The sequence below is a fragment of the Lathyrus oleraceus genome, chromosome 7 (genome assembly GCF_024323335.1).
Source record: "Lathyrus oleraceus cultivar Zhongwan6 chromosome 7, CAAS_Psat_ZW6_1.0, whole genome shotgun sequence".
Taxonomy (NCBI): Eukaryota; Viridiplantae; Streptophyta; class Magnoliopsida; order Fabales; family Fabaceae; genus Lathyrus; species Lathyrus oleraceus.
Window position 1 is genome coordinate 289,698,244 of NC_066585.1, and position 14,623 is coordinate 289,712,866.

General features: G+C 35.5%; 1 non-coding gene across 1 annotated transcript; it reads left to right on the top strand.

Annotated features, from left to right (window-relative positions):
- Positions 1-725: 725 nt before the first annotated feature.
- LOC127109344 (small nucleolar RNA R71) lies at positions 726-832 on the top strand. Its single transcript, XR_007796656.1, has one exon. It is a non-coding gene; the product is annotated as a small nucleolar RNA R71 (small nucleolar RNA).
- Positions 833-14,623: the final 13,791 nt, after the last annotated feature.

Below are 14,623 nucleotides of genomic sequence, written 5' to 3' on the forward strand. Positions count from 1 at the left end.
GTGCTACCTGTAAGATCTGGGTTTCAAGCATCTTGTTGTGAGTGATTATCTGATCAACCTTGGTTCCTAATTGCGTTATCAGTTCGTTTACGTGAATGTTCTGGTTTAGGAATTCTTTATTTTGCTGAGTCTAGCCCGATATAAAGCTCTCCATGATCTTCTCAAGGTTAGACTTTTGAGGCACAACTTGCATAGGTTGATTTGGTTTTTGGGCTTGATAACCTTGTGGTCTTTGAGGTGCACGATTTTGGATAGGGTTCTGGTTTTTATAGGAAAAATTCGAATGATTCTTCCATCCAGGGTTGTAGGTGTTTGAAAATGGGTTACCTTGGGCATAATTCGCTTGGTGGGTGTTCAGGTCGTTCAAAAGGTTACACTCTGCCGATTCGTGTCCTTTAGATCCACAGAGTTCGCACTTTGTGTGGACTACTGCTACGGTGTGAGTGTTTGTAGACATATGTTCTATCTTAAGGGCTAAAGCATCCATTTTCTCCTGCATCATGTTTAGAGAGCTTACCTCATGTATTCCACCTTGGGTCTCCTTTTTCTCTATTGATGCTCGTTCAGTTCCCCATTGGTAATGGTTTTGGGCCATATCCTCAATTAGGTCACAAGCTTCATGGTAAGGTTTGTTCATCAGCGCGCCACTTGCGGCAGCGTCGATGCTCATCTTGGTGTTATAATGGAGTCCATTGTAAAAGGTATGAACGATCAACCATTATTCTAGGCCATGGTGTGGACAGACTCTTAATAGCTCTTTATATCTCTCCCAAGCTTCCAAAAGCGATTCTCCTTGGTTTTGAGTAAATCTACTTATTTGGTTTCGAAGAACAGTAGTCTTACTAGGGGGAATATATCTAGCAAGGAATACTCTCCTAAGATCTTCCTAGGTAGTTATTGAATTGGATAGAAGTGAATCTAACCATGAACGTGCTCTATCCCTGAGGGAGAAAGGAAATAATCTCAAGCGAATCGTATCAGGTGAAGCACCATTGGATTTAAAGGTGTCGGCTAATTGGATAAAAACTTTTAAATGTTGATTTGGGTTCTTAGTAGCGAGACCCGCGAATTGGTTCTGTTGCACTAATTGCAACAAAGACGGTTTTAGTTCGAAATTGTTAGCAGGAATAAGGAGGTTTACTATACTCGAACTAGGTTCCTCGTTAGAGGGTTGGGCAAATTCCTTAAGAGGTCTTCGGTCACGATTCTCGGTCATAGCTTTCTTAATTTGAATGAGTAAGAGGCGTGTACGAGTGTAACGTTCGGGTTCCGCTAAAGGATCTACTAAATTTCCGGTACTACAGGTTCTTCGCATTTACCGGCTAATAATGCCTTAGTCTAGACGGTGTAACAACAGGGTACGAAATTTGACGAAGTTGGTCCCCGGAAACGGCGCCAAAAACTTGATCGGTGAATTTGCAAGTGCACGAATCGCGTCAAAGTAATATAAAAGAATATCGATCCCACAGAGACCAAATCGTCAATCTATCGATTACTATCGTTACGATGTTTATCTAAGGCGGTATAAAAGAGATATTGATGTTGCAAAATAATGCTAAATAATAAATGTAGTGCATATAAAGACAGGTTGAATATATTTCACGTCAGTTAAGTGATGTTTCGATTGTCTAAATAGAACTACTTATGAGGCAATATTTTCTACTCTTGAAAAGAATCTATTTAACAGGAATTGTCGCTTTCGCATATTCAGAACCGAGTTTACCCTTAAATTAAGGCCTTTTATTGTCGATTATAAAAGGTGCGCAGAATGCTAAAGTAGTAAACTTATTTTTAAGAAATAAGACTCATAAACTTAGTTGAAAAAGTGATTTTGATTTGGAAAGTTTACCCAAGGAATTTCCTGATTTTAAATCTATCAACGCGTCCGAAAACAGTTTCAAAAATAGTTTTTCCTTAAAGTGATAAAAATTCCTAGTTAACAAAGCCAGGGTGCTTTCGCACTCCTTGAATAGTTAAAACTAACCAAGTTTGTTTTAGAAAAATCAAGTTAAAAATCAAAACAACCTTTAAAGTATTTCTACAGATTCAATATGTGAAACATCTCTTTAACCGCGATCCTTACATTCTAACCTTTAAAAGATTTAGCCAGACATGGTAATTCCAACAAACACAATGATATTGATCATGATGAAAAGTTGTTTTAGAATGTGAGGCGTGAGGGACGAGTAAAGCATGTAAAAATAAAGCGCGGACAGAAAGTAAATAAAAATAAAGCGAGGCAGAAAATAAATAAAGTAAAGCGAGACGAAGAATAAATAAAGTAAAACATAGATAGAAAGTAAATAAAGTAAAGCGAGATAGAAATTAAATAAAGTAAAGCGTAGACAGAAAGTAAATAAAGTAAAGCAAGACAGAAATTAAATAAATTAAAGCGAAACAAGTAAATAAACAAAATAAAGTGAGACAAGTAAATAAATAAAAGCGATAAAATAAGAACATGCTCCAAACGGAGGCTTTAATTCTGGTACAAGGAAAATAAACCTCCGACTCAGAAGATAAAGACGACAGCAACTCGAAGTGACCCAACTCAATCTCACTAAGATGCGATAACCCCCCGCTATGACGGATTACCGCTTTTACAGATGAAAAATATAGGCTTAGTGTTGTAAACTAAGTTGGATGATTTGAAAATGAAATGGAACAAACTATTTATAGAGGATTTCAGCAGTTTGCAAAGACCATGGTGCCCTCCAACTTCTCCTTAGTGGGAACGTGGAATACAAAGGTGGCGCCCGCCATCCCTTCATGGCGCCCGTCATGTGTGTAAATGGGAAAGAACATGGGAACGTGGCGGTTACCTCCTGGTTGAGGGCTGATGAGTCATGGCTTCTCCTATGGCGGCCGCCATGTGTACAATATTTGCCGAAAAATCCTAATTTTAGGTCTTTTTGCTTCATTTCTTCTAAAAGGGTCTGAAAGAGCTAAATATCTGAAAACAACATAAAAGAGAGCATAATACAAACAAAATTATAATAAAGTCCTAATAAACATGTGAAATCTGAGTAAAAAATACGGTGTAATTCAGTGTGATCAGAGAGAGATAAACAAAATTTCATATGAACAAATGTTTCTGCCCAAGTGTTCTATTTATAGAATCACTTGTGTGGGCTGTAAGCTAAAAAGCCCACTTAAGTGTATGTGGCCCATATCTTATGATATACCAAAATCACTTAAGCACGTGGTACCTTACCATATTTCGTATTCTACTTAAGTGCACCGTACCTTACGATGTTCTACAATTCACTTAAGTGCACTGTACCTTACGGTGTTCCTTATTTACTCTATCTCTCATCAATCCGTCCTTTTGTGTGTGACCCTGTAGGTTCTCGCGACATTGGTAATTATATTAAATCACGTATTTAACATAATAAACAGTGAGAGGTATCTAGCAACACATCATTGTTACCCAATGTAACGGTAAATTCATGATCATCAAGCTATAGATAAGCTAGACATCAAATAACAAGAGTCGTCACCGCGCTTTTATTGTTTCCAAGGGAAAAGGGAAAAAGTACGAACAAAACCCAAAAGTAAGAAGTTTTTAAATCAAAACTAATAAAATGTCAGAGATTACAGGTAAGGGGGTTGGTTACACAGAGGGAAGATGTTAGCACCCAAAGTGTCCTAGGTACTCCTAGGGAGCCCTTTTTGTGTGCATATGTATTTTGTACAAAATGATGTTTACAAACAAATAGAATGAGGGGATGAGAAAAGAATTCATTAATTATATTTTTGTTTTTGACAAGACTTTCGGACTTGTGCCTACGTACCAACATAAAAATGAGGGATCAAAACCTCGTAGTTCATGATACAAATTTCAAAGTGGATGCATTGCTTTTAACAAAAATTAAGTTTGAAAGGCATAAAGGCCTAAAAATTATTTGAATGAGTTAGTTCTTTTTGGCTTTTTGAAAGTTTTAGTCAAGTATAGTTAGGTTTATTTACAAATTTGATTTAAGAAAAGAAGTTTGAAAATACAATGTTTATTTACTAATTTGATTTAAGAAAAGAAGTTTGAAAATACAATGGCATAAGGCCAAAGTTTCTATCCTTTTGCAAAGTGGTCAAAGTTTAGAACAAAATAAGTTCAATCAAAGAATATTTTGAAAAGGGAGGGAGAGATTTTGAAATTAAATAAATGGGGAGAAGATGAAGAGACTAATACTATGCACAAAATTGAAAGTTAAGAGTTGAAAAGATCTGGCCAAATGGGTAGCAATCCAATAGACAAGAATGTCAATAGAAACTCAGAATTCCCTTGGACATTTAGAATTAAGCAACACACAAATGCACAATTATATTATCTTGAAGAGCAAAGGCATCAAATAAAGATAGCCACATCCAAGCTTTAATCACTCCATGATATTCTTCAAATTAGTCCATGTAACAGATGAATTCCACAAGTCACAGGTTCAAAATAACAGCTTCACAATGATCATGTTGCAGATGAACTCAGAGGGATCTTGAATAATGTATCAGATGAAATTTCAAATTGCAAGCACTTGGTTTCTCAATAAGTTGGCATTGGCCAATTCCTTTAGCATAGGAATGTTGCCTAAATTCTAAGTCCATTTGTCCAAGATCAAGCCAACAGTCCACACAAAAGTTTTTTAGGGTTTTTGTTGTTATTATGTACATTAATGGTCAAAGACCACACAAACAAGCAAAGTATACACAAACAAGATATATCACACAATATGGTCCAAGTGGACAAAGTGAAAATTACATTAACATAAACAATTAGAATGATATGAACAATGAAAAATGAATAAAGGCTAGAATTTAATGACATTAAAGTAAATGACTTGAAATTAAAAGTTAGTTGTTAATTGGTTAGAAGTTAGTATTGTTTTTGCTTTTGCTTTTCATTTCAAGACATTCTTTAGAGAACACTCAACCCACTTATCACAAGCATGGATCCTTGAGCCAAGACATCTTCCAAAGGAAGGAAAAAAGGCCAAGTTTCCACATAATACCATGAAAGAGGGGAGACTTACAATCTCACTAACTAGAATGCTATGCCTTTTGTGTCACAAATTTAGCGCTATGTTAAGCAATCATAATTGGACTTATGTAGAAGTCACAACTATTTGAGGTCGGTCAATAGAATTTTGGTGTTAATGCATGTTAGAGACATAATATAATGGACTATGCTCATGAAACATACCACACACAAAAAGAATATGCAAAAGAGGGGGCCTAATCCCATCCATACTTATGTTGATTTTTCAATCAACTAGCCTTAGGACTTTTGACATATCATAGGCCAAATGAGATGAATGCATAAAGAATGGCAATGAGATGAAGAGGGATGGGAATGGATCAAAACTCAAATTGGTCAAAGAAGGACTTTTACCAAATTAATATCATCCATTCATTTTGGAGATGGAATGTACATTCCATCAATCCCCTAAATCCAATGATATTAACTTGACAAAGTCAAATCAACCTTGACCAAGGCCCAACAAGAAGAGTCAAACACAAACAAGTCATCACAATTGGTCAATAAAATTATTTGGCATTTATTCAAATTAAAAATACTAAAATAAGCATTTAAATTAAATATGGTTTGTCAAATTCCTAAAACCTCATCAAAACACCAAATAAATGGCCATGAGATTTATCATGGGTCAAACAAGGTCAAAGGACCTTGGAGAAAAAAATTCAGAATTTTTAAAGACTTAAAAATATTTTTAAACAATTAAAAATAAACACAAAATCAATTAAATAATGAAAAATATTAATAATGATCCAAAAAATAATTTTAATTCAGAATATGAAAGAGGAAATTATTTGAATTTTTTTGGTGAAACTCTCATATTTTTTGGATCAATATTAAAATTAATATGAATTAATGAAAATAAAAGGAATAAAAGAAAATCAGAAAATAACAAAAAAACGTGAACCACTTGATCTCCCTCATTAATTGAGGTGGCAGATCAAGTGGTCCTCAGCGCGCTTTCTACCGTGGACTTAAGTCAATGTGCCACAGGGATGGTAATCAGAACCAACGCGTGAGATTAAAATAATTTGAAACAGATCAATGGCTCTGAACACTTCCAGCGCATCGTCGGAGTCCAAAGGCCGATCATCTTCTCCGGTGACCCTGGCCGGACTGGTTCACTCATCGCCATCAAGAAAATGAAAAAGGAGGATATGATCTGAAAGAAAAAATGGCGTAGAGCACAGACCTGGCCTAAATTTTAACTAACTCCACATATATAGAAAGATATGAGGAGTTGAATTTTGAGGTGTGTCAAATGAGTTGCTTCGATTTGACCTCTAAGCAACTCAATCTTCTTGCCTACATTGGTAGGACTTCAAACAACCAAAGATCCAAGAAAATTGAGTGGAATTGAGAGAGAATCGAAGAGATAAAATTTTCTGGAAAATACCTTCGATGCAGGTCTGGATTCACTTGTTCTTGCTTTGGCTCATGTTTGATCTTGCTCGGGATGCTTGTAGAAGTAGATTAGAATGCACAAAAGGTCTTGGATCCCTAGAGTTTTGAATCTCAAAACAATGAGATTCAAACTCAATTTCCAAAGGAAATTCTCAGGATTATCCTCTCAAATGGAAGGGTTTGGTGTTTGGGATCAAAGCTGGCGCGAAGGAGTCCTCAATTTTGAGCATAGGGTGCTCTATTTATAGCTGAATCACATGATATTTGCACCTTACAATTGAGTTTCCAAAATTGGCAATGAGTGATGCATGTGTGCATGGGCGTGTACAGGCCCATGAGATCATTCCATTTGGTCCATAATTGAGTGTGAACAAGTCTGAAATCAAATTGGATTGCTAGGCAATTGTACATGGAAGCTTGAAGTTTGATTTTTGCCAAATGATGATGCAATGTTTCATCCAGGCGCAGCCCTAGAAAATCTTGCCCAAAATGGATAAAATTGGACTTTTTGGAAAGGATAGATCAAGAGGAACAACTTTCATGTTCAACACTTTTTCATTTGGAGCTTGGACCATGGAGAATTTTGAGGTGGAAGTTTGGAAATTTCAACCTTGCTTAACTTTTTATGTGAGCTTCAAATGAGAAACATGTATTCATAAAAGTTGTAGCTCTTTAAAGTACCTTAAAAATGGTCACCAATTTCATGTCATTTGGATTTAGAATGATAGAGTTATGTATTTTTGAAGTTTGGAAAAATCACTTGTTCAATGGTATAGGTAAAAAATGACCTATAATGTAACCTCATATCACATGCTCATAAAAGTTGAATTTGCTCTCACTCTAAACATAAAAGTTGAATTAGACATCTTGAATTTGATTTTGCAACTTGGAAATCTTTCATCTCATAAAAATTGAGGAAGTTATGGCCTTGGGAAGTTGACTTTCAAATTAGGGTTTAGACAAAATGACCTATAATGTTTCAACATAGAAAATGATTTTCCAAGAAAAACTAGCTCTAGGTCTCAACATTAAAGTTGTTTGGAATGTCATTTAGAGTATCTTTTCTCTTGGAATAATTTTCATATGGTGAAAATTGTAGAAGATATGGTCTAGGGGGACCCAGTTTTGATCAGATGAATTCATCTGGCCAACCACCATCAACCAACATGCTAACCTTCAATTATTTTGACTTTCTTGGCTCATGGTAGATAATATATGCATAAGATGATGAATTTTGAAGTTTCCCTTGAGAAATTTGATCAAATTGTAAGATAGCTTGTTGGAGAAGTTACTCAAGATACCCAGTCAAACTAAGGTTTCCAAGGCAAATCACCTCCAAACTCTTGAAGAAAACTTGATCAATATGACATGTAGGAATCAATGGAAATCATATATGATGCTCATAACCATTCTTGGATCAATTCATGGTAGTTCTCTTTGTCATGAGGGTCTCAAACCCTAGATATGAACTTGATGAATCAATGGAGATCATGCCTTACCTACAAAAGAGTTAGGCAAATACAAAGACATATTTTTGGTATTTGGTTAGTAAAATGATAATATACAAGTATGATACAATCATATGATGCTTGGTGATCTCTTCCAAAACAAATCCTAATGAAAGAGGGGTAAGGAGAATGCCAAGGTGTGATCCCAATGGTCATCCAAGTCCTGCCCATTGATTCATCTCAATGGTCATCCACTTCAATACCTTTCATCATTATCCATTTTAATTCATTTAAAGTCATTTATATCCATTCAAATTCCATAAAAAGTATCATTTCATATAACTTCAATTTCCATTCATTACATATTCACTACAAGTGTCCATACATGAGGAAAGATGCAAAAAGTTGAACTTTGACCAAAGTCAACCTGATCCTAAAAGATCCTAAGTCCAAGTTCTAATCCTAATACTAAGGCCATTTTTTGACCTTTGGTCCTTGAGTTTCTCTTAGTCCATATTGATTTTAATTTCAAGCTTGGTGAACCACCATCCTTCATGCACACATGGCCTACAAATCCAAGGTAAAACATGAGGCAAAGTCTTAATAAAAACATGGAAAAACAAGGCATAAACCTGCAATCAATCAACAACCAATACAAGAAGCAATGCAGGTCATGGTCTACTGCAGAACCATGTAAGAATACCTATACAAACATTGGCAAGACTCCATGGTTCAACCAAGTCAGTATCACACAGTAGAATCATGAACTCGCAACCACAAACCTGCCTTAAATCCAGGTCAGACCTGCAGGTGATCCTTGCAACAAGCCATACCGAACCTGCAGAATACATATCCAGCAAGGCATCAAAGTATTTCATGCCAGACAACACCAAAATAGAATACCAATTTTGACCTTAAGATCCCTCATGCAATTTCATCATAAGCATTAGCATTGGGATCATATCTTGGCATCCTCCTTACCCCTCTTTCATTGGGTTTGTTTTAGGAGAGATCACCAAGCACTTTGTGATTATATCATACTTGTATATTATCATTTACTAACCAAAATACCAAAAATATGTCTTTGCATTTGCCTAACTCTTTTGTAGGAAGGGCATGATCTCATTAATTCATCAAGTCCACATCTAGGGTTTGAGACCCTCGTGAACAAAGAGCACAACCAAGAATTGATTCAGGAATGGTTATGAACATCATATATGAGTCCCAATGATCTCTACATGTTATATTTATCAAATTTTCTTCAAGAATTTGAGTGTGATTTGCCTTGGAAACCCTAGTTTGACTGGGTATCTTGAGTAACTTCTCCAACAAGCTATCTCACCAATTGATCAAATTTCTCAAGTGAAACTTCAAAAGTCATCATCTTATGCATATATGATCTACCATGACCCAAGAAAGTCAATAGAATTGGAAATTAGCAAGTTGGTTGATGGTGGTTGGCCGGATGAATTCATCTAATCAAAACTGAGTCTCCCTAGACCCTATCTCATAGAATTTTCACCATATGAAAATGATTAAAAGAGAAAACTTACTCTAAATGACATTATAAATAACTTTCATGTTGGTACCTAGAGCTAGTTTTGCTTGGAAAATCATCTTCTATGTTGAAACATTATCGGTCATTTTGTCTAAACCCTAATTTGAAAGTCAACTTCCCAAAGCCATAACTTGCTCAATTTTTATGAGATGAAAGATTTTCAAGTTGCACAATCAAATTCAATATTTCTAATTCAACTTTGATGTTTGGAGTGGGAGAAAATCCAACTTTTTTGAGCATGTGATATGAGGCTACATTATAGGTCACTTTTGACCTATACCATTGATCAAGTGATTTTTCCAAACTTCAAAAATGCATAACTCTATCATTTCAAATCCAAATGACATGAAATTGGTGACTATTTTGATGGTATTTGAGATAGCTATAACTTTGATGAAGACACGTTTCCCATTTGAAGCTCATATAAAAAGTTAAGCAAGGTGGAATATTGAGACATATGGCTTGACACTTAGAAAAAATTTGATATGTCAAAAATTTCCAAACTTCCACCTCAAATTTATCCAAGTTCCAAGCTCCAAATGAAAAAGTGTTGAACATCAAAGTTGTTCCTCTTGATCTCACCTTTCGAAAGAACTCAAACTCACTCATTTTGGACTTGAAATGCATAGGCTACACATGGCTTAAACAGGCTGATATCATTTGGCATTGATCAATCTTCAAGCATCAATGTACATTTGCCTTGCAATCTAAGCTAACTTCAAACCATCTGATATGCAATTTTGGACCTCAAGCTATCATTTCATGGGCCTATACGCACCCATGCACCATTGCATCATCATTTGCCAATTTTGGAAAGTGGAAGTGAGTGTGCAAATATCACTTGATTCATCTATAAATAGAGCTTCAATTGCTCAGAATTGACAACACCATTGCGCCAACTTTGATTCCCCATTGAAAACCCTTCATTCTCAAAGGATAAACCTGATAAATTCATTTGAATTTGAGCTTGAATCTCCACTATTTTGGAATTCAATTCTCCAAGAATCCATTGCTTCTAAACCACTTAATCCTTCTCCTGCAAGCAAGCGGAGTGAGTCCAAGCACAAGCAAGCTCAAGATTCATCAAGTTCAGACCTCCATTGGAGGTAATTTGCAGAAATTTTAAACTCTTTGATTCTCTTAAATTCTTGCTCAATTCTATTGATTCTTTGGTTGTCTGAAGTCCTACCAATGTAGGCAAGACGATTGAGTTGCTTTGAGGTTAAACCGAAGCAACTCAGTTCATGTACCTCAATTTTCAATTCCACATATCTCTCAATATATTTGAAATTAGAATGAATGGATGTCAGATTCGAGCTTAGTGCCATTTTTATTCAAGATCATGTCCTTGTTTTTCTTTTTGGTGATGGTTCATCTTGACCAGTCCGGTGAGGTTCACCGGAGAAGATGACCGAAGCTCTGTCTCCGGTGGTGACTTGGCAAGGTTGTGAACCATATGATCCATGTATCACGTTCTAATCCTGAGCGTTGCTTTGAATTACCATTTGTGCCACGCGGTTGACTCATGTACATGTGGAACGCGCGTTTTGGATCATCAGATCTGCCACCTCAATTAATGAGGGAGATCTGATGGTCCACGTAATTTAGAATTTCTGAATTTTTATTTTATTTGCATTTTCTTCAATAATTCATATTAAATTCAATATTGATCCAAAAAATATGGGACTTTCACCAAAAAATTCCAAATATTTTTCTCTTTCATATTCTGAATTGAAATTATTTTTTGGATCATTATTAATATTTTTCATGAATTAATTGATTTTGTATTTGTTTTTAATTGCTTAAAAATATTTTTAAATGTCCAAAAATTATGAATTTTTTTCTCCAAGGTCCTTTGACCTTGTTTGACCTATGATAAATCTCATGGCCATTTCTTTGGTGTTTTGATGAGATTTTAGGAATTGGACAAAACATATTTGATTTAAATGCACTATTTTATTATTTGTAATTGAATAAATGCCAATTAAATTTTGTTGACCATTTGTATTGACTTATTTGAGTTTGCTTGTTTGTTGTTGGGTCATGGTCAAGGTTGATTTGACTTTGTCAAGTTAATATCATTGGATTTAGGGGATTGATGGAATGTACATTCCATCTCCCAAAATGAATGAATGATATTAATTTGGTAAAAGTCCTCCTTTGACCAATTTGTGATCTCATTCATCCCCTTCCCTCTTCATCTAATTCCCCTTCTTCATTCATTCATTTCCATTTGGCCTATGACATCTCAAAGTCCTAATGCTAGTTGATTGAAAAATTGACATGAGTATGGATGAGATTAAGCCACACCTTTTGCATATTTTTTGTGTGTGGTATGTTTCATGAGCATTGTTTATAATACTATGTCTCCAACATGCATTAACACCAAAAGCCTATTGCCCGACCTCAAATAGTTGTGACTTCTACATAAGTCCAATTACGATTGCTTAACATAGCGCTAAATTTTTGACACAAAAGGCATAAGCATTCTAGTTAGTAAGATTGTAAGTCTCCCCTCTTTCATGGTATTGTGTGGAAACTTGGCCTTCTTTCCTTCCTTTGGAAGATATTTTGGTTCAAGGATCCATGCTTGTGATAAGTGGGTTGAGTGTTCTCCAAAGAATGTCTTGAAAGTAAAGCAAAACAAAACTAACCTCTAACCTACTACCTATTAACTTTTAATTTCAAGTTTTTATCTTTATGCAATTTTACCTTTAGCACTTTATTTCATTTGCCATTGTACATATCATTCTAATTGTTTATGTTAATGCAATATTCACTTTGTCCATTTGGACCATATTGTGTGATGTATTTTGTTTGTGTATACTTTGCTTGTTTATGTGGTCTTTGACCATTAATGTACATAATAATAACAAAAACCCTAAAAAACTTTTGAGTGGACTGTTGACTTGATCTTGGACAAATGGACTTAGAATCTAGGCAACCTCCCTAAGCTAAAGGACTTGTCCAATGCCAATTTGAGAAGAACCAAGTGCTTGCAATTTGAATTCATCTGATACATCATTCAAAATCTCTCTAAGTTCATCTGCAACATGATCATTGGGAAGCTGTTATTTTGAACCTGTGATTTGTGGAATTCATCTATTACATGGGCTATTTCTGAAGAAGATCATGGAATGGATAAGCTTGGATGAGGCCATCTTTATTTGATGCCTTTGCTCTTCAAAGATAATATAATTGTGCATTTGTGTGTTGTTTGATCCTAAAAGTCCAAGGGTTTTCTGGGTTTCTATTGACATTTTTGTCTATTGGATTGCTACCCATTTGGTCAGATCTTTTCAACTCTTAACTTTTTAATTTTGTGCATAGGGTAGTCTCTTCATATTCTCCCCATTTCTTTAATTTCAAAATCTCTCCTTCCATTTTCAAAATCTTCCTTGTGTGAACTTTTTTGTTGTTCTAAACTTCGACCACTTTTGCAAAAAAAGATAGAAACTTTGGCCTTATGCCATTGCATTTTTTTAACTTATTTTGTTAAATCAAACTTGTGAATAAACTTAACTATACTTGACTTAAACTTTCAAAAAAGCCAAAAAAGAACTTACTCATTCAAACCATTTTAGGCCTTTATGCCGTTCAAACTTAAATTTTGTTAAAAACAATGCACTCATTTTGAAATTTGTATCACGAACTACGAGGTTTTGATCCCTCATTTTTATGTTGGTATGTAGGCACAAGTCCGATGGTCTTGTCAAACACAAAAATATAATTAATGAATTCTTTTTCTCATCCCCCCATTCTATTTGTTTGTAAACATCACTTTGTACAAAATACATATGCACACAAAAAGGGCTCCCTAGAAGTACCTATGACACTTTGGGTGCTAACACCTTCCCTCTGTGTAACCAACCCCCTTACCTGTGATCTCTGATTTTTATTAGTTTTTATTTGAAAACTTCTTACTATTTGGGTTTTGTTCGTACTTTTCCCTTTTCCCTTGGAAATAATAAAAGCGTGGTGGCGACTCTTGTTAATTGATCTTTAGCTTGTCAATAGCTTGATGATCATGAATTTCCCGCTACAGAAATTAAGTGGCGACTCTGCTGGGGAGTAATCTCCAGTGGGTTTAGCCTACTTTTTTTGTGAATATATTTCTATATATGTGATGTTTGTATATATGTATGTGTGATATAATCTGCTTGTTGTGCTTGGAGATCTCTGAGTAGTGAGATAAGTTCTAACCCGAACTTGAGTGCAATTAAGATAGGAGGATGGTATAGTCATGTTCGACTTGTGTGGAATAGTCCTTAACAAGTTGGCTTGAGATCCATCCGCTCAATGGAGACTCTTTTGGATTTGGGAATGTCACACAAGTATTTGTGGTTAGGCATTACTATTTCTAATTGGGCCTGAGAAGCTGGGGACCTTAGAACATTTAATCCATCTTGGCCTATTTAGGACGTAGTGCGGAAAATGTTCAAGTGTAGACTTGATAATAGTTGTTACGCGATACTACACTCAGACGAGTTTCTCTTGAGAATATTATGGGTCGATGAGTCAGTCATCTTAACCTGTAATATCCGATAGATGGAATTAAGACTCTGGGAACTTTTTAGAACATGATCTATATGTTTTTATCCTTAGTTCACTCCTTTGGGATGGTTCTTACCCAGACTCCATGCTCGTGACTTGCAACAAACCCTTGATTCTTGGTTGATTCAATCAAGTCTTGTCAATATCAATGGAACTTGGGTGTTGATAAGGTGAAAACCATAATTCACCAAAATGGATGATTGATCTTGACAATGACTTGATTAATCCCTTGACCTTTGTTTGCCTTGTGTGTGAGCCCTTATTTGTGATTATTGCATTCATGCATTCATGCGCATCATAACATTCATCACACAAAAATTTCAAGGAACTAAGGTATCATTTGCAAATATTTTTAGACCATGGATTGTGGACGAAGGAACACTAAGAAGTACAGTTTCAGATGTCCCGACTTGAAAGAGTTAAGGAAGCTAGCATCTTTTGTATTAGATCCCTTGGACTTCAAACAAACATCATGGGAAGCTTCTGTCTATCTTGTCTGCTGATGTAGTTGAAGGACTTTTAAGTGTATTGGTGCAGTTCTATGATCCTTTCTACCATTGTTTCACTTTCCCAGATTTTCAGCTTGTGCCTACCTTGGAGGAGTATTCTCATCTTTTGGGGATACCTGTTTCTAATAGA